The 20,341-nt window shown below is 42.7% G+C and overlaps 1 protein-coding gene across 1 annotated transcript in view; it reads left to right on the top strand.

The window, feature by feature from the left end:
- Positions 1-2,012: 2,012 nt before the first annotated feature.
- FOXP2 (forkhead box P2) overlaps positions 2,013-20,341 on the top strand; it is a 403,711-nt gene continuing 385,382 nt past the window's right edge. Inside the window, 1 exon segment of the mRNA XM_058420110.1 lies at positions 2,013-2,110. The gene's annotated coding sequence lies outside the window, so the exon portion shown is untranslated.

The raw sequence follows: 20,341 nt of genomic DNA, 5'->3' as shown, positions 1-20,341 counted from the left end.
CCGCCGAGCCCATGCGCGGCCGGAGCCTGCGGGGCCCGATTTCGTTTGCGGGCCGGCGAGGCGCGTAGCGGCGGGTCCCGCGCGGTTCCCCTCCCGCCCCGCTGGCTCCTGGGGCGCGGAGCCGTGAAGTGTGGCTGCCCGGGGGAGCTCTGCCCCCGGCCCCGGGGGGTGCGCGGCGAGCGTCCCCCGCAACCGTTGCGCTCGTAGCCCTCCGCGGCGGCGGGCAGCGCCCCGGTAACCCGGGGCAGCGACGGGGCGGGGGGGGGGGGACGAGGGGCAAAGAGACAAAAGAGCCGCGAGTAGCAAATAAATATATTTTACGGCCACCCATCGGCAGCACCGCGGCCCCGCGAGCCTCTGCCCCAGCGCTGAACTTTCACCTCGCGAACCCGGCCGCGCCCCATTGGCTGCCGGCCGGCCCGCCGCGCCCCGCACGGCCCCGCCGCCGCCCCGGCCCCCGGCCCCGCCGCCGCGGGCGGGCGGAAGGGTGCGCGGCGGGGCGGGGGGCGGCCTGGGCCGGGGGCCGCCGCGGGGGGCCCCGCCGAGTTGCCGGAGTTGCGACGGCTCCGCCCCGCGATGCCGGCTGCCCCCCACCGCCCCCTCCGGTGCCGAGCGGCCGGCAGTGCCCCCGCCGGGGCTGGCCGGCGGCCGCGGGAGCGAGTGGCGCGGGGCCCGGCGGCCAGGCGGTCTGCCACTTGCCTGTAGCAGCGAGTGGCGAAGTTTGTGGGATTTTTAATTGTGCTTAATAAATGCGGTGACTGTTAATTCTGAGTGACAGTCACTTGTGATCCTGGCCCTCGGCGCGTACAGAGAGCCCTGCTGACGCTGGGGCTCCCGCACGATGATTAGGTAGGCTCCGAAATAACAAACCCCACGTTCCGCTCAGCCACCGCCGTCCTCTTTCTCCCGCGCCCACGCAAGGTCCTTCCACCCAAACGCACCCCCAGCGCCGATTTACTGGGAACCGTGGCAAGGACAAGGAGACGACAAGACCAGCTCTAGTCACGATGCCAGCACTTCTCTCCCCGCTCCCCTACCCCACGCAGGAATCACTTAAAAGCGTTTTTCCGGGGGGCACGGCAGCCCCAGGGCCGGGCGGCCGTTCCAGACTGGCGAGAGCGGCTGGTCCCTACTACGGACATCTGGGGGGTCCTGCACCTTGCTCCAAGTACCGGCGCAGGGGAGAAGAAAAGTTTCAGGGCCCACGCGTGCCTCCTCGGCATTGCTGCTGGCAGCGGCCAGGCCTGCCCCGCCGGCCCCCTCCCACTCGGGTTCCCCGGGCTGACTTCGCGCGGGGCCGCGGCACCTCGGGGGCTGCCAGCAGGCTGCAGCCGGCCGGCACTGCCAGCACAACACACGGCTTTGTTTTCCGCCCGTCTGCTAAACTCGTTGTGTCTAACGGAGCCGGCGGAGCAGGGCGGCAGGAGGGGAAAGGGGGCGGGAAGGGGCAGCCGCCGCCAGCAAACAACTTCCCCGACGGTTTGTTTACATAGCAGGTGGAGCTGCCGTCAACCGCGACCCACAGCGCCCGCTCCGCCGGGGACCGGCCGGGGGAGGCGCGGGCGGAGCGGGGCACGGCCCGGCGCATCCCGCCGCACTTTTTTTTGTTGCCATTCCCCCTCCGCTGCTTCCCCCCCCCACCCCTCCCCGCGTTATTAGCACTTCTGTGCAGGCCGCTCTGCGATCATGTGAGGGAGGGCTCCCTTCGCACTCCCCTCTCTCCAAAGGAGCCGGTGTGTGCGGCGGCGTGTGGTTTTTTTTTTTTTTTTCCCCTTTTTTTTTTTTTTTTTTTTTTTTTTTTTTTTTGCATTCCCAACAAAACACATACACACAGGCGGCACACTCCGCACACGGGCGGACCCGCACGCCGGGGGAGGGAGAGCAACACCGCCAGCGCCAGGCAGCACCAGCCGGCGGGAGGGCGCGAGGCTTCGACGCCGCTCCGCGCCCGCGGAGGGCCCCGCGCCGCCCGCCCGCCCCCGCTCCCCCGGCCCGCGCGGCGGCTCCGCCCGCGGGGACTCTGTATGTGCGCGCGGCTGCGCGCGGCTTCGCTCGCCCTTTCTCTCTCGGTGTCAGCTCGCCGGGACGCCCTGCACGGTGTCTCCTCCCGGTAAGTGCTACCCCCCACCCCGCCCCGCACACCCGTCCCCTCCTCTCTCTGCTCCCCGGTGTGACTTGCTACTTCCACCCGCTTTCACCCCCCTGCGCCGCCGCTCACTGACTCGCCGCCGCGGGAAAGTTTAGCCGCGGCCGGCGCGGCCGCAGCAGTGACATGTGTCAGGTCTCCCGGCGCCCGGTGGCACCGCTCCCAAACACGCACGGCCAGCGGGGGGCGGGGGCGCGCTCTGCGGTGGGAGTCTGCGGTGCCCCGACCGGAGTTGGGGCCGTGCCCGGCGGGCCGGGCCGGGCCGGGCCGGCCGCGGGAGCGGGCGTAAACTCCCCCCAAAGAACTCGCGGCGGCTGCGGGTCGGCAGGGCCTCCCTCCCGCCGCTCAGAGCCTCGGACCCCCCACCTCCGCGTAATTAAAAACAAACAACCTGTAGCCTCCCCGCACGGGTAGAGAAGTGCCAGGCGGGGAGGGCTTGGGGCCAGGCTGCTGAGGAAGCGTGTGCGGGAGGCTCGGTTGCCCGCCGTTTGCCTCCCCGTTTGTGTGGTGGTGTTTTTTTTTTTGTTTTTTTTTTTCCCCCCTTTCTTCTTCTTTTTCCCCGAGACCTCCCCAGCAGACAGCCCGGGTGGAGAAACGTGTCACGTTTCTCCTTTGTGTGCTGCCTGCCCGCCTGCCCGCCGGAGGGAGAGGCGCACCCCAGCCCCCGCCTCTCCGTCCGCCCGCCCGCGCGGAGGGGCCGCTGCCGGCCGCCCCCTCGGGGCGCCCCGCGCCGCGCTGCCCGGGGGCGCCCCCGCTGGCGTGGGAGGGGAAGCGCAGGGGCGCCGAGGTGCCCGTGGGGGTGGCGGTGCCCCCGGGCGCTGTTTGGGCTGCGCTGGGGACACTGTCGTCCCCTCGCCCGAGACAGAATTGCCTAAACCCAAGAATTAATAAATAATGGTGTTGGAGCCGGGGGGTTCCTTAGGCGGCCTCCGTGCCTGGTACGTGGGGGCCTTCCCTTAAAATTGGCTTTGAAGTTGATGAGGTCTTCGGGACTTTGAAAGTTTGGGAAGCGTGGTAGATTTTGAAGAGAGGGGAGCGGCCGCGGCGGCCTTGGCTGTGGAGCGGGCTAGACTGTGCCGTGCCATCGGGAGTGCCAGGGCGGCCACAGGACTGAGGGCGAGCGCCGGCGCCTCCGCTCCGCGTTCTGCCGCGCCGAGCGCGGGGTGCGCAGCGCTCTTGGTCTCCCGTAACCTGCCGAAAAGCCGTGTGCCATCCGGCGGAGCCTGCACGGCCAAGGCGAAGATAGTCCGTGAGGCGGTTTTGTTCTGTTCCCGTAGTTCAGCTCGTGTCAGGTTCGGCAGGCAGCGGGCCCGTGTCGCAGCGCAGCCCCTGGCCGAGAACGCTGGCGAGCGCTGGTAAGGTCCCGGGATGGAGCTACCGGAGAGGGGAAAAGCTTGGGCTGTGGGCTGGCAGAAAAACGCTCGTCTGAAATTTGCGACAATCGTCCAGGCAGAAAGTGGGCTGCTGGTATATTCTCCAGAGAAAAATAATCTCAGAAGTTACCACCGTGAATTTATGGTATTGTCCTCTACTAGTAAAGAGTGTAGAGCTACAGACGGAGGAATGGGCAGTACCCTCTACCTGCAGATTATACTTTTAGGAAGTCTCGCTTGTGTGCATGCGTACCGAGAGAAACGCAGAAGTTCCTCTTCCAAAGAGGATCTCCCCTGGTCTTTTCTGTGCATTAGAGCCCCTATGCAAACTTAACTCTAGAGTGGGAATCTTTCATTGACAGCAATAGGAGTTGCTCCATTGACTTCACGGGCTTGGATAAGGCCCTTGGAAAATTTTTACAAAGGTGGGACTCAGAAGTTGTGCATGGTGTCTATATCCCCCTTCATTAATTCGTGTGGTGGGGGGGGGAAGAAGTTGAAGTTTTAAGAGATTGTGACAGTTTTAAATTTTTTCTTCCGTGTGCTAAGTAATTTAAAGCCATTAAGGAAAAACATTTCTGCTAGTAATACTACTCTAAAGAAAATATGATTAATTATTAAATTGGTTTCTCTAATGCTACACTAAACCCTTTTAAGTGGGATATGGTTTTAATCGTTCAAATTAGTATTTTTTAAAGTTTTTTCTTGATGACAATAATTTGTTCATGTAAATGTAGATACTCAAAATACTCCTGTTTTGTAGTAATCTGCAGTTTTAATGTAGCTCTTATAAAACGTTTTTGTTCCGTTGCATTTTTGCATACTTAAATCATTAATTTAATTACACAAGATAGTAGATCAGTAAAAGGTTAAGGGAAAGAGTATTTCAAATACAGCATTTTCAAAATGCATGTAGTTAGGCATCCTAATTTATTTTAGTAATATGTAACACCTGAAATACACTGCTTCATGTGAGGCCTTGTTGGTGTAGGCTTTAAGGTTTAACAGTAACCTTAGAAAGAAGCTTAAGCAATATCGATTGTATAAATATTTGTTTATTTCTTTGTTTTTAGTTTAACCTTAGTGATTTTTACATCGTGTCACGGGATCTTTGCTACAGTGCAGTGTTTATATCATCTGAGAGAGGAGAATAAATGTTTGTAGCTTTCTGTTTAGTGAAGATTTATGTGAAATGACCAAATGGTCTATAAGGAACAACCAAATTAGAGTGGGTTTGAGTTTGAGGAAGAGTAAAAGAAATATACCAAGTTCAGGACATTTCAATCAGTAAATACATGGAGCTCTTTTAAAGCTGCACTAGGGTTTGTGCAGTAGTCAGGTGAACAGTTCCACAGATTTTTGAAGTGACTTGTTTATTTGGTGGTGTTTAGATTTTTTTTTTTTTTTTTTTCTGTAATCATCTGTTGCTTATACATTATTTAAATGCTTTCCATAATAGAATGTGTTGTGAGTTTAATTTTAAGAATAAAAGTGTATTTGCTTAGAAACATTCCTGTCAGACTCCATTATTTTTTTGATAAAGTTCTTGTTGCACTTAAATGTATTTTAAAAAAAAATTACTGTAGAATAATATTTTTTTCTTTTTAGGACTAATTTATGTGAGCTGGAGTAAGCTTTTTTGTGTTCTGAGAAATGCACCTGATTCAGCATTGCATACAGAGGAGTTGTTTGGGGCTAGTGGGCTGAAAACAATAGAAAACTTCTGAGATGTGATCCATGTTGTGGCAGTGTTTTGCTATGTGTCATTGAAAATGTCACTTAACCTCTTTGTTTTTCATCATTGAAATGTGAGAGCTGGTATTTATCTTTCTGATAGAGTGGTTAATTAATACTTCTTGAACACTGAGTACTTTTTTTGTTCCATTTCTATTTTTACTGGATTTATTTTGGAGAAATTAAATTGTGATGGTGTCTGAAAATGAGTGGTTCCTGGGAGTCATGTTTTTTAATTTGTCGGTTGGATTGTGAAGTGGTCACTTGCTCATCTGAAATGAAAATTATTTAGGATACAGATGAAAAATACCCCTGGAATGATTTTGGCTGGAGAAAAATGCGAATCACAATCAAAAAGAAAAATGTTATCAAGTTTGTTGTAAAATAATAATTTTCAGTATATTGGAACTGATTACTTTTTAAAAATGTTGTGATAATAGGTTTAGAAGTAATGCAAATTGTCTATTTTTTCTTCACAGCCACTGTACCTCTCAAGGATTACCTTGTTAGAAGAAATACTTGTCATTTAGATTCCTGTTCCCTGCCCTGTTTTGACTTGATACCTTTCTTGATTGTATGTGTAAAATAGCGGCACCAGAAAAAGCGATGAAATTATAGAAAAGCTTAGCTGTAATGAACTAACCTCCTGAAGTTAATCTTAAAATTGCAATAAAATAGTTCATTGTTAGCTGTTTGAAGGCTGTCTTCCACATTTGTTCCTTTACAGAATAAGCATACTTACTGTAATAATTTCCAAGAATAGCTTTAGACTTAAATTTCAGAACTTCTATACCAGCATAAAAACAAGGAGCAGTCTCACAAGTATTATTTAGCACTGATCATCTTTTTTTTCTCTTTTCTGAGGCTTTCAGTAGCTTAATCAAACCTACTACTTTTAAAAATCTTCCAAAATATTCACTGCAAATTATAAGAGGCATCTTTCCTTTGTTGCAAGATTTGCATCTGTTTTGGCTTTTCTGTTTTGTTGGGTTTTTTTAAAATCCCATTTCTGATAGGTTTGCATTTAAGGGCAACACCGCGTTTTATGTCAGAAAGTGGTTTTGAAAGTGCCAGTAATAGCTTGTTTATGCTGTCATCACTGAAGTAGCTGAAAATAATCTCTTTAATGAACAGTTGCTACGATGCTTATTGCTTCACCAGTGTGAAGTTTGGGATGATGTTAGAAAGTAACATTTGAACTCTGAGGAATGAATTTGCATGGAATTATGTTTAATATCACAATTTCAGTTCCTATTATAAGAAAAATAAAGTTAAAATATTAAGTATATTGTTTTAAGCTCTTTACTGTCTTTTTAGTAAGTTGTAGAGGTTGCTGGCGGAAGGGAATAAGAATATCGTAGATTTAACTTTTTGTTCATTTACTTAGTTATTTCCTTTTCCTGCTAACAGTAATTGCACATCTGTAGTTGGAAGCGGGTTGGCTGCAGTTTGTTTCTTATTTAACTATATACATTAATCAGGTTGGCTGCTGAGGATGGAGCCAATTCCCATCGATATGGTGTACTGTACCCTCTACATGCCCTGAGTGTGGGTGTCTCTTCTACTGGGTGGCAGAGGGCTTTGCTGGAGGTAACAGATGACTTTCTAATCGGTTAGGCTGAGGAACAACAAACAGGTTTAAAGGACAGGCAGCACTTTCATTCAAAGTACAGGAGGGAGATTTTGTGCCCTGCCCACTCCCTCCACACCCCTGCCCCCCATGCCCCTTGCAGTGCTATGTGTTGTCCATTTTGGGGTGAAAGGAGAAACTACAGATCTCCATCATACACATCTGAGTCACAAAGAACTCTCTTTGAGGTTCACAGGCTGGCTTTGGCTGATGTGTATAAATTACTTGTTTACCAAGGAGCTTCAGCTTCCTATGGCCAGCAGGTACTGAAAGCAGGTGTTGGAGTATCTCAGTTTTATGACGCTTCCAGCCCGTTGATTGCAGGGACGCTCACTGTGAGTCCTCTGCTCAGTGAGCTGGTCCTTTGGACCTCTGTGGTGAATCAGACACGGCTGCAAATTGCATCATATTAAGTATTTCTGTAAATTGCTGATCTCAGTCTTGTTTCAGTTTGCCTCCAGGACATTTTGAGAATGACTGAGATTCCAGTGGGCCTGTGCCAACCTTGTCCCAGTGGGAGATACTTTCTGCTGTTGGGCCCAAAACTGAAAATTTTTTTGGAGAGTGATGTTTTGTAGCTAGGGGGTATATTATTATATATAACTAGAAAGTTGTTGGGGTTTTCTAGGCACAGTATTTAGTAAATAAGTGTTTACATTGTTACAAAAAAAAAAAAAGAAATCCTGTCTCTTTTAAGATTGATGTTTACTTGATGATCGTAGAATAATTTATTTTTTGTCTAACAATGTTACGTGTATTTTGCAACTTTGGTCAGAATTTGTCTTTAAGTAAACTCAAATGCTGATTTATTCCATTATTCAGCTTTTGTATTTCAGTGTAAACCAACATCATACAGTGTGTATTTGATGTAATTTGAAATCATGTATTTGACGTAATTTGACTAATTACATTTTGACATATATTAAAACAGGCTATTCTTGATGGATATTGCCACTACAATTTTTGTAATCTTGTCCTTTCAAGAAGGGAAGAGAATGAATGGCTGTAATATTACATTGCTTGTTGAGCAGGACCTAATTGTGTTATTCAGTCTGAAAACTACAAAACTTGTGTTTGGAGAAACAATCTCAGTTGCAAAGCTATATCAAGCATAATACTTGAAGTATCTATTAGGTGTGGATTTTGAATTTGCCCAGGAATAGTGAAGAAAATGTAAAAAAGGTAAACACCATTTAAACTTTGCCATGCTGTCAGTGCTAAGTCTTATAAAAATTGCCCACAATTACATTGTTGATTTATCCTTTTGTAAGTCTTACTGTTGCTATTGAGAGCCACCTAGTAAAACAAGTGGTGGCTAATACCTGTGTAATAAAACCTGTAGCTGATGTTTAACAGCTTGGAAGTTAGATCAGAAATTGACAAGTTTCTCCATGTAAAAATATCGCAGAGGAAATTTTAAGGGTTAGTGGTGGTAAGCCACAGAGGGCTTTGGAAAGGAGAGGGACGACATGAAAACAATGGAGTTGGGAAGGGAGGGGAAAAAGGCCAGAGAGAACATGTAGCTGTGCAGGAGCCAGCAGAGGCACAGGCAGCACTGCCGGGAGGTGGGCAGCTGCTCAGAAAGTAGGGGCTTAGGTTCTCAGAAGAGCAATGGGATTTTCATCTGGTGCCCAATATAGAATATACATTGCTTCACCTTCACTTCTACAGGAAGGAAAAAAAATGAACTTTTTTGCAGACCATCCGGCATTATGCACTTGGCAGGCACAGGAGTTGCACCAGGTTACACTAACTAACAGGCCCTAACTGAGGCCGCTATTTTTTAAATACTAGATCTTGTTAAGGCCAGTGTATGTCTTTGGAAACTTACTTATTAATTGTTGCATTGAAATTGGATGTAAAATTACTGAAAAAAGTATCATTTTGTTGATGTGACAGAGGTCTTTTGAAGATAAAAGGGGAAGAAAAGTGTCTAGAAAACAGAGGCTAATATTTTTTTAGAGTCTGAAATTGAAATATTTCTCATTCGAGATACTTCTCTGAGAAGGAACACAAACAGGATTGTGGTTTTATTACAGTAGTTACAGCATTATCATGACCGATAAATAAAAACATGAAAACCTAATGCTGTCAGGCGTGCACAGACTGCAGAGATACACATATGCTGCTGTTGTGCTTTTCAATTGTGTCAGTTTTCATATTTGTAGAACAACATATTTAATTCAGTAAGGAATAAATGATGTGTATACAGTATGGTGAATGTAAGAGGAAGGGTGCTGAGAACTCTGTGATATGGCAACAATCATTCTTCATTGAAAGTCAATTAGTGGAATATGTGGGTGCTAAAACTGTAAAAATATTAGGATGGAACTTTGCTGAAGATCATGAAATGCTTTTGTGCAAAAATTTATTCAGACCCATTTGTTACCAGTCTTGAATGCATTTAAATGACTTTTAATGTTGGGAAGATGCCTGTAAATTGCTCTCAGTACACAATAACTGTCAGCATACATTGAAGAACACTTATGGTCAGTAATTCAACAGATAACTATATTGAATATACAGAAGTTTCATATGGTGTCAGATTCTTACACGTTCTTTTGTTTTAGAAGAAGAATTAAGTCTATTCTGACTGAAACTTTAACTTGGTATTTAATTCTATTTTAAGAGACTGACGTCTTGAGAAAAAGTTAATGATGTTTGGTGTTGGATGTTCTGGATCTGTTCGTGAGCATCTTATTTATTATTGACCAGGAAAGGGTGTGAAGTATACCTGAGCAACCAGAAGTGTACATCTAATGAACTGACATATGAAAAACCTTTAAAAATACTGGGTAAAGGGGTGTTTTTTTTTAGGGGAGGTTGGTTTGTTTATTTTGTATATGTTTGCATTTGTTTGATTTTTTTTTTTTTAATTATTTTTGGTTTTGAGTCTGAGAATCAGACCATACATTCAAATCACAGAGAAACCAGGAGAATGGTAAAGTGCCAAAATATTTGTGTATCACTGCAGAAGTGGTAGGTGAAGAAGTTGATGATCAATCCAGTGTTTCTCCTGTGAAGCTGTGCATCTTTGGAAGTGGTGTGTGTTCATGCCCTATGCAGGTGTGAGTGCAGCATCACAGGGCTTCTGTCTCTATCCACAGCTTTCTGGAATGAGACCAAGGCCTTCAGAAAGAAAATGAATGTATCCTAGTGGGTGTATTGCATCTCAGGTTATGGGACAGAAGATATTCTGAAGAAGAGTGCAGTCAATCCTTCGCTAAAACACGGAACGTGTTTGAGAAATGTGGTTCTCCAGGCAGGAACTGACCATGCTGGAGAATGTTTTGCAATGTAAAAGCAGGTATTTAATGGGTCATGATGGGAAAACATTGCTTTCCAAATTCTTCCTTAAAAAAAATGAGGGAAGGATGCTTCCAAGCCAAGTTAGCATTCATTTCCAAACTAAGTATGGCTTGCAGCATAGTGTTGTACCGTGCTTCAGCTTCAGGTTGTCCTCTGGAGTGGTTGGTCTAGCAGTGGGGCCAGGAGTAGTGAGGGATTCAGTGGTTCTGTCTGCTGGCATCAGTGTCACTTGTCAGGACTCTGCTCAGATTGAGCCTCCCCCCGCTCCTGGAGCACGCAGGTGCCCTTCTTCTGGCTTGACCTGTCTCAGGTGTCAGAAGATGTGCTTGAGGTGATGGCCACGCACACCTGTGTTGAAAAATCCAAGACTTTCATCCCTTATCCCAAGTTTTCTGAAGTTCCTATGAAGACTCGCTTTTATGGCTGAGGTGCTTAGGCTGGCTTAGGCTGGTTGATGATTTTGATGTGTTTGTATGTGCCTCTGCAAAACAGCTTTCTGAGACTGAGAAGTTTCCGACTGCTTGGCTGTTCTTCAAAGCCACCTAGACTGAGACAGGTTGCTTGTGCACATTTAAGCCAAATCAATGTGTTAACAGTTTTTCTTTCAGTAAAAGTTCTTATTCCAATTGTTTCATAGGCTCTGAAGCAAGTCACTGCTAACATGAAAAAATCCATATTTAAAGTGACTTTTTCATAACATTTAAATACTTTAAGGATTCTCTTTCATTTATTTTGTAAATGAATCTTAAAAAGTATAGCATTCAGGTACATCATTGGTGAGGATCCAAAGACTTATGAAAGAGACATTTTGAAAATATGAACACAGATACTTGTTTTAAAGTGTCCAGCCTGATGAGCCTGGCATGGCAACCAGGCTGTAGCTGTAGGGTGTTATGTGCCTTATGACTGGTGCTAGTATGCATATGCAGCAAATCTGGCATTTCCAAGGAGCTTCAGGCAATGTGTGAACACCAGTAATGTGCTATATATTTGTCTAGAAAGCGTATGGTTAAAGTTGGACCTTGCTCTCACTTCTTGATACTCCTCCTCCCCCTTATCATTTGGTTGTCACATTGACTGTGAAGCTTGAGAAAGGTGGCAGATGGAGAAAGCCATGTAGTTGACTGGTTCTCCTGAGTTGCAGGCTGAGCACTCGCATTTTAAATCTTTCTGTGACTCAGTAGAAGAATGCATTTCTATTATTCGATTATGTGTAAAAATGGAACCTACTGTCCATTAATTTAACTGAAGTGCTATTTTTAACAGATGTTTCAGTACTGTCTTCAGTAACTAGAATTAAATTTTAAACTGAAGCTATTAGCCTTATTATACATAGACGCCTGTGCATTTTGTTACTTAATAATACTCAAACCTCTAAATATACTTAAGTGTCATTTAAATATAATTTTATAAACATTCTTATGTATCCAGTAACTGACATTTGGGTCATTGTTGCTAACACTTAGTTACTGTCAGAATGGGGAAGACAGTTTTTTCCAAGACAGTGTTAGGCTTACAGTTTTGCTCCAAATTTACGTATCAACAAAATTTCCTTTAGCTAAATTTCTCTTTTTCTAAGATGCAGATGAGTTGGAGCAAAATGTAGCCAGAGACTATTAAAAATATATTTCTCATTGTCACCTGCAATATTACCATAATTGGAACTAAGGAGCCTGCAGTTGCACAATATTTATGTTGCAATCCAAACTGACACAGCCTGGAATGCCTCGGTAGCAAAACAAGACACAGACCCAAGCCTCACAGTGCATGCTTGGGAGGGAGTGAGCCAGTGAGCCACTCCTCTTGGAAACCTCCTCTAGCAAGGACATCCTGGAGGTCTCCCTGCTTTGCTCTGGCCTGGGGGGGCTGAGGTAAGTGCTGGCAGCTTGGCTGTGGAGAGCAGTGGCTGGTGGCAGGTGTGGCTCTGGGTCAAGCTGCAAGGATGGCTGCTTTGATAACCTGCGGAACTGTAGTAAGACATAGCTCCTTCTACTGATTGGGATGATTTTTTCCCTTCCTTTTCACTCCTGACACTTTGGGGGCCCTTTCTTAAGTGGTGTTGTTTGGAGGAAACACTTCTAACGCATTTACTTTTCTTTGGTGCTTGGAAATAGTGAATCGTCGTCCAGTGTCACCTTTTCCGCGCAGATCGCTGTAGGCATGGTGAAACGAACCAATGTTAATCTCTGCTGCACCTCTGGTAGGCTCCTCAACAGCTGATGAACTTGATCTATTACTCCTGGCCTTCTCTGGCAAGCACAGTACGGTATATTTGCCTGTGACTGACACACTCAGATCTATGGCCACAAGATATGTGGTCAACTCTTCAAGCCTTTACCTTTAGCATTAGCTTTAACCCCTCAGGGCTCAGCTGCTTGCAGCACTTAAAGCATGGCAAGAGGTTTTATAGCAGAGATTTGACTCAGCAAGACTTGTGCTAACTCTCACTAAAGATATAAAATACAATTTGTAGCTTATAATTGCTGCCTAATATGATCTTGGACCCTTACTTAAAATCCATTTAACTGATACTGTGCTTTCTTTATAAGGTTATTATTGGGAGCTAACCTTTTCTTGTGTTGTGGTTAAATGTACAATGTAATAAGGGTGTTTTTTAATGTGTTTAAGAGTTACAAGATGTGTTAGAGGTAACCTTTATACAGAGAGTTCTATATAGTTGTAGTAAGGACAGCAATATTAAAATCCTGAACATTAGTACCATCTGAATACAATTTGTTCTCATTCTGTTTTGTGTGTGCCTGCTGGTGGAAGATACAGTGTATTGAAGAAATCTTTTTGTTTCTCCAGTATCTTTCTTATATGTAATTATTAACCTAGTGCAAATTACTGTCTCCAGATATTTTTTTTTAATTTAGATGCATACAAAAATGCAAAAAGTGTATTAGATATAACAGATAAATCACAATTCTTTCTTTCGTTAGATTTCAAGGAGAGCAAACTAAATCCAAGATTTTAGGCACAAAACTGAAAGCCTCCCAAAAATCTTTAATTCCTTGTTTAACTTCCGATATACAGGCATGGGCCATGTCTGTTGGGTGTCTTCAGGGAACACTAGCTTATAGCTGAAGGCAATGAAGTTTCATACTGGAAAAAATAACCCAGAAAGATGAGCATTGTAAACGTGGACAGCCTTTGTTTGAATTAGTTTTTTTTTTCTGCTGTTAGTGTAGAAAGATCTTTTCCCACTCTTCAGAGCCTTTTTTTTTTTCTTTTTTTTTTTTTTTTTCTTCCCCTTCTTATTTTCCCTTTCCCCCCACTTGTTCATTTTTCTTCCCTTTTTCCTCAAGGGGGCATTGTGGGTTGAAGAGGGGAAACGGGTTTTGCACACGTCAGGTTTATAGCTGAAAAAACCTTATATTTTTTAAGTTCATTAAAATGCTGTCGGGGTGAACATACCCGTATAGGTGTGGGCAAGAATGGCTGTAGGAGAAGCAAACATTATTTTTAATCTTAAGTAGGTGGGGAGGGGGGCAGCAGTTACGGCTTATGAGATTGAAATTAACTGCTTTTACACTGTGAAGAATGATGATGATACAGACAAAGTGCCTTCCTAAAATTTATAATTGGCTCAGATGTATACTTGCAGAACTTTCTGATAGAGTTACTTAATCTCAGTACGGTAAAGATAAATTCATTAATAGTTACGAGGTGTTGATGTAATTAAAGAGAGAATGCCAATATATTGCTTTCTAGAGCTCAATGACTGTAAACTCTGGCCTTCTAATTTAATCCATCCACTGCTTTCCATTCACTTGCTGAAAGGCTTTCTAGACTGAGAAATTAGTCTTACTCCAGGCACAGTAACTGCAAGAACTAAGTTGGTTTCTCTTAAAGGAGAGCCTTGGATGAGGACTAGAAGTGTTTCCTCAGGAAAAGTTAAGATTGGATGGGAAAAGGAAAGCAGAAAAAGTTTTTTTACGTGATTGTGCCCAGAGATTAATGTGTTTTTCACTAACTGCCTGAATTTTGTGCTGGTTTGTGGTAGCTCTGACACTTACACAGAAGGAAAATTAAGATGCTTACAACCCAGTGAAGGTGATACTGACCAAATGAGAAAAGCTAGCTAAATCAGTTTTCTTTCACTGGTGTTGCAGTATTTCTCACATCTGGCTTTTTGATTGTTCTAAACGAATGTTATCATTCTCTCAGCAGACAGTCCATTTTTCTTGTGAATTATTTAAACGCGGGATGAAATTATTTTATGGAGATATTAGATACCTCTGAAATTAGACTTTTGCACAAAGGGTAGTTTAACTGCATGAGGCAAAAGTTCACTTTATGCTTTTAGCTTGAGCTCTTAAGAATAGAGATACTTGAGAAAATACATTCTTTAGGAAAGTGTCAGTGTTTTGCCTTGATAGGTTTTTCTTGTGCAAGGTATTCTTCATAATTTTTCGTTTTAATTTGCTTAATACTGTGTTGAGGTGTAACTGTATTGTAACCTTTTGAGCTCTAAAAGGGACTTAGAATCATAAAGTAATTTAGTTGGAAAAGACCTACAAGATCATTGAGTCAAACTTTGTCTGATGACCACCTTGTCAGCTAGATCAGAGCACTGATTGCTATGTCCAGTTTTTTCCTGACCATGTCCAGGGATGGTCACTCCACCACCTTCATGAGCAGTCATTCCAATACTTAAAATCCTTTCCATGAAAAAATTCTTTCTGTAGACCAACCTGTACCTCCATGGTGCAGCTTGAAGTAATTTCAAAGTAAATGTGCCATGGATATCCAGCTAAAAATAAAAGAGAATGGAAAAAATTATTGATTATATTGATTTGGGGGAAAAAAAAAGTTTCATGAATCCCGAAATCTTCTGTTTGCTTCAATAATAGAAATAATAGAAATAGTTTCCTTAATAGCCTGCATTAAGAGATCTGTCCTTTTAATATTTCTTACAGTGTTTCTATAAGCTTCGCATGGATGTGATATTTGGAAGATGAAGCGCTATTATTGCTGAAGCACATCAACAATGCATTTCATTGCTCCAAAACCTTTTGTGCATTTTGAGTAAAGAGGTTTTAGTTTGTACTGCTCAGTTTTTCATAGAAAATTTGAGGGGAAAGTGAATTAGCTACTGCTCAAATGTTCTTAATTCATTCTGGAATTTTCTAATGCATTAAAACAAATTTTTAAAGTTAAATTTCCTTCACATATGTGTGCATCTAGTAATAAGAACTGTGTAAAACAGTTAATAATTGTACCCAAACTGCTTCCAGTCAACCATGTTTTTTCCGCAAAACACGTTTTGCATAAATGAAAATTGTGCTTCTTGCTTTTACTTGGCAGTTCTGAAGTACTTGTGGTAAAAACCGTTCTAACAAGCTACACAAAGCTAAACTCTGTAAAAGAAACCCCAGCTGTTAGCTGTTCTGCAAATCGTTGTGATCTACATTGTACTTGTGATTTGATCAGTTTGATTATTGCGATATAACATCAAAGGCATTGCATCTTCTGTAGCTGTAAACGCCACTGAAGGCCTGCATTTCTGTTCTTGGTGAGAAGTTAAAAAATATTCTAGCAACGTGAAAATATATATAGTGAGTAGCTGTGGTTTTTTCTCTTTGGGTGGCAATTTTAACAGTTTGAGGTCTCTTAAAATTCAGTATACTGGGAATAAAAAAGCCATTTCTGTGATTGTTTGCAAAGTTTTAATTTGTTTTAAACCATGTTGTTGATCTAGAGCTTTTGCTCATTTAAGGTTGATTAATTGCTTTTGCCACTTTTGTTTGCAGTTCAGTATAATCTCGTGCAGACTATTGTTTTTTGTTTTTTTTTTTTTTTTAATTTTAATCTTCTGTTGATGGTTGTCTGTGTGGATGAGATGTTAAATTTGACCACTAATAACTTAAAGATTTAAATAAACAATTAAATAAGATTGAAAACAATAACAAAACATTGCAAACTGGAACAAATGTTTGGCATTGCAAATTTATTTTATGAAACAAAATTTCTGCACCTGCTGAAGACCCCTTTATGGAAGCTCTTTTTCTTTTTTTTTTATTTAGAGAAAAGTTATGATGTTTTCAGTCGAGTACCTTTAAGGGAGATTTAATAGAAACAAGAATAATAAGCCTATGCGTTACATTGAATGTTTTTTAAATGTGTATGTCTTTTGTGATAATTACTGTTCATTAAGGCTCAGTACTCTTTCTTTAAAGGATAACTCTCTTATCTTAGCTGTAAAATGCCTGGCTGAACATTGACTGAACATTGACTGAAGTCACTTCATGAAAAATGTAAAATATAATTCGGATACAGAGTTGGAGCTGAGTTCTGTGGCCCATCTGCATTGCTGCAGTGCCTTTCAGGGAGCAGTGAGTCCTTGGGTGAGTCCCACTGATGCCGTGTGGGCTGCACTACGGAGGAGCACCCTCTTACCGGTAACTGATGTGGTTAACGTGGCCCAGGTAGGAGCCTCTGGTTTCTGCTTCCAGGGCAGAACCCAGGTCGTGGCTGATGATGCAAAGGAAGACGATGTAACAATTCATCCTTGGAAGTGCCTGGCTGCCATCTTCTCTTAGAAACTTAGGATCCTGGTACTCTACTTTTCACTGCTGGCTCACGAATATTTGTGGTTGACAAAAAAGCTGAATTGTCACTGTGTAATAAATAACACATAATCCACCTCCTGGTGTTTGCAGTATACTAATTTTCTCATACTTACGTACATAATGGGCAGACTGAAGAGTTCAGAAATCTTAAGACAGGCCAGATGGAAAATATGTTAGAATTAAAAAAAATCCCTGACAACAAGAGAGAGAGAGAGACAGGAAGAAAGAAATATAATTCTGCTGATATTAAAAGTGTGAAGAAGAAGAGAGAGAAGAGCAGAGAAGGTCTGTTTTCCATTTTTTAAGGAGAATTTTTTCTATGGTTTTTCAACTTCTGAGATTATGATGCTTTTTCTTTGTTATAGAGCTGTCAGAAAATACAAAGGTTATATCTGTGCAGACAGCTTAACTTGCTTCTAGCTCTCAAAAGTACTTTTAACTCATTTCATATTCAGCTGTTAAAAGTGTACAGGTCTTGGAAAAATTAGAGCATTATAGCTGTAGCCATACCCTCCTGGACAGGCAGGACAGAGCTTTTGGACAAGAGCTGAGGCAAGGCGTGTGATGCCCTGCACAGTGGCAGCGGCTTTTCAGGCCTGAGATGTTAAGCAAGTGTGCCCCTGTAATCGGGCTGTGAGATAACTTCTGGAAGCCAGAATATGGGTCAAGGAAACCTTCCTCTGCCATAATCCTTTCTAATCTTTGCTTTTGGAGGTTTTTGAGAGCGCTTCTAATGCTAAGGAGTGTAGCTCAAATTTTTCTTTTTGCTTTTTCCTGCTTGTACTTTTTCAAGTCTTCTTTCCTCTTGTGTTTATTTAAAGGGATCCTAATAGTGGAGGGGATGGTTTTAGAAATGCAGTATTTCATCAACAAAGGAGGGCCCTAACAGTTCTGCCTAACTAGAGGAATACTGCAAAGTGAAGAAGCTGCATGAGATATAGTGGAAGTACAAGAAATCATCCCATTTTTACCAAAACCATTGTGCAATGGAAAATGCCTCTTGTCAGCTGAAATGTCGGATGTATCAGGAAGAAGTTAAAGTGGAACCTGATTTCTGTAAGGCTAAAGATTCAAGTAATTTGCTTAGAGATGCAGTAGAAAATCAGTCTTTTGCTTGAAAGAGGAAATGGTAGCCTTCAAGTCTCATATCACGTTTTGTAGCTGATTGCCTGTTTTTATTATCTCCCCCCGCTTTTCTTTCTTTACTAATGCCCTTTGGTTAACTGCATTATACGTTTGAAAAACTTCCTGCAGAGCCCAGCTACTCTGGCTTGTTTGCTGGGTTAAGCCTCACTGATATTGTTATAATTAATAGGATGTGTAATAAACTTCCCAAATCCAGTGTTAAAGAATCAGGCTATTAAAACTCGGTACCCCTAATTGCAGTGGGCAAGATTTCCATCCTCTGCAGCTGGGGCTCCTCTGAGAAGAGGCTAGAACTGCATTGATCTTGCATGCTGTGGGGGAAGTTGGTGTGGTAGGAACAAAACTCAGCTTGTAAAAGAGTAAGAGGGATGGGAAATAAACTCAGTTTACAATTTGGAGTTGTGTCTCTAATTTTTTTTTTTTTTCCTTTAAATTTTTATGTCACAGGGATAAAAATATCAGAGAGGGATGGACTGTGTTTTTAGATACTGTATATCTTTGAAGATCTGATTTGTAAGTGAGAGTTGAAACTCTTTTTCACAGTTGTGTGTTACATGGTAACAGTTTTCTTGGTTTGGCTCTTATTTTTGTTGAATAATACTACTTTCTTTCCTCCAAAAAGTTTGATTTTAGGATTTTCTTGAAAAAATATGAAAAATTAATAAAGAGTAATAAGAGCTAAAGCAAACAGCCTGATATTTTTAGGGATTTTTTTTTTTTTTTCCTTTTTTTTGTAACTGCGATGTGTCATGAATATTTGTAACTTATTAGTTCTGTGAAGGTAAACTGTGAAGCTGAACAAAAATTGTACAAAAAAACCAAAAACCAAATGCATGATTAAGAAGACAGAAAATTATACTGGTTAATTGGAATATTATATGACATCTTATAAAAAAATATTTAAGTACAGGGAAGTACAGCGGCGTACTTCTAGAGAAACTGTTGCTGGTTTTGCTTTCAGTAGCAGGTTCTACATGAAGACTGGAAAGTTGTGCCTCTAAAAAAGACATATGTATTTATTCCAGCTAATTGGATGAATATAAACATTTTATATTTAAACTGGGGATTTATACCCTTGGATGTATAAAAATATCTTAAATAGGAATAACAAAGCTAGATATCTTCCTAAGCATTCCTTCCTTTTTTTTTTTTTTTTTTTTTTTTTTTTTTTTTTTTTTTTTTTTGATACATTCTTAAAAAGCTATATGGAAAAGATACTTGGTAATAGAGTATTGTTGATGTACCTTGTGAGGGCATAACAAAGCCCCCTGGGAGAAGGGTTCTTTTTAACAAAGTGTAGTTATTAAGGACTTCAAAGTAGATTTCGCTAGGATGCTTCAGACTGCGCTTTAAGGACTTTTCTAACACACTGAAATTTGCTGAAGGAATTATACTAGCAGTACCTTGCAACCAGGAAGCGTATCAATGTTGGTTTGATGGCAATTTTTCTTTTTTTTTTTTTAAAGACGCAGGAGAGTGGTTAGTGTGCTTATTGGCACACTGATATTCATTACCTTCATGCCTGTGCTTTGACAGTGTTTTAGAGACCTGGATATGAGCTGGAAGGGCCACCACTGGGTGCTGTGAAAGCAGACAACTGCTGAGTCCCAACCCAGAAGTAGGACAATTTACATATGGGGGTAAAGGCAATGTTTAGAAGCACGCAAGGGAAGACAGAAAAACAAGGAATTATCATAGCATATCAGCAAATAATTGGTTTTAAAATTTTCCATAGGTCTCCTGTCAAAGCAGTTTGAAAGAGGTTAATCAGTCAGTCTTGTGAATGTTCATAGCAGTGTGAGGCTTCAGCCAGGATAAAAAGCTTGAAGACACTTAATTGAAAAAATAACACATAGATGATGGAAGCTGGCAGCCTGGACATAAAGGAGAAGGGAGTTTTCCTCTAGATATGGAATGAGAGATGATAGGAGGGCTTTGACATGGAAGATAAGTGATTAATATATAATGGGATACTGGATTTATGCCAGTGGAATGAGATTACATTTGTCAAGATTAGAACAAAAGATAGGAGCAAGATATGAAATAAGAGCTATGGGAGTATAACAGCTGTACACTTTGAGAAAAGAGGTGTACATTAGAGGTAGTATTTGCAAAGAACCTACAATATTTGCTTACAAATCTTTTGGAAATATTTGAATCTATAGGACCTAGATGCCTGCATCCAAAGACTGAGAGAGATAATATCCCAATTTGCCTAAATGGATGGCAATATTGCCAAAGGAAGGGGGCAAGAAGAATGCTTATTATACACTATCTTCTAACTGTACAAAATTGTGATCCAGCTCAGAGCATCAGTGTGCTGTTAGAGATAAGGGAGCATCAGATGAGTGGTGATCTACTGGGGTCCGGAATTTTTTTTAGGTCCTCCTTAACCATTTCTCTTATAAAGGAGGATGTTTCATAAATT

Source organism: Hirundo rustica, chromosome 4 (genome assembly GCF_015227805.2).
Source record: "Hirundo rustica isolate bHirRus1 chromosome 4, bHirRus1.pri.v3, whole genome shotgun sequence".
Taxonomy (NCBI): Eukaryota; Metazoa; Chordata; class Aves; order Passeriformes; family Hirundinidae; genus Hirundo; species Hirundo rustica.
The sequence above is the reverse complement of the archived record's forward strand: the minus strand, read 5'-3'. Positions and strand labels throughout refer to the sequence as shown.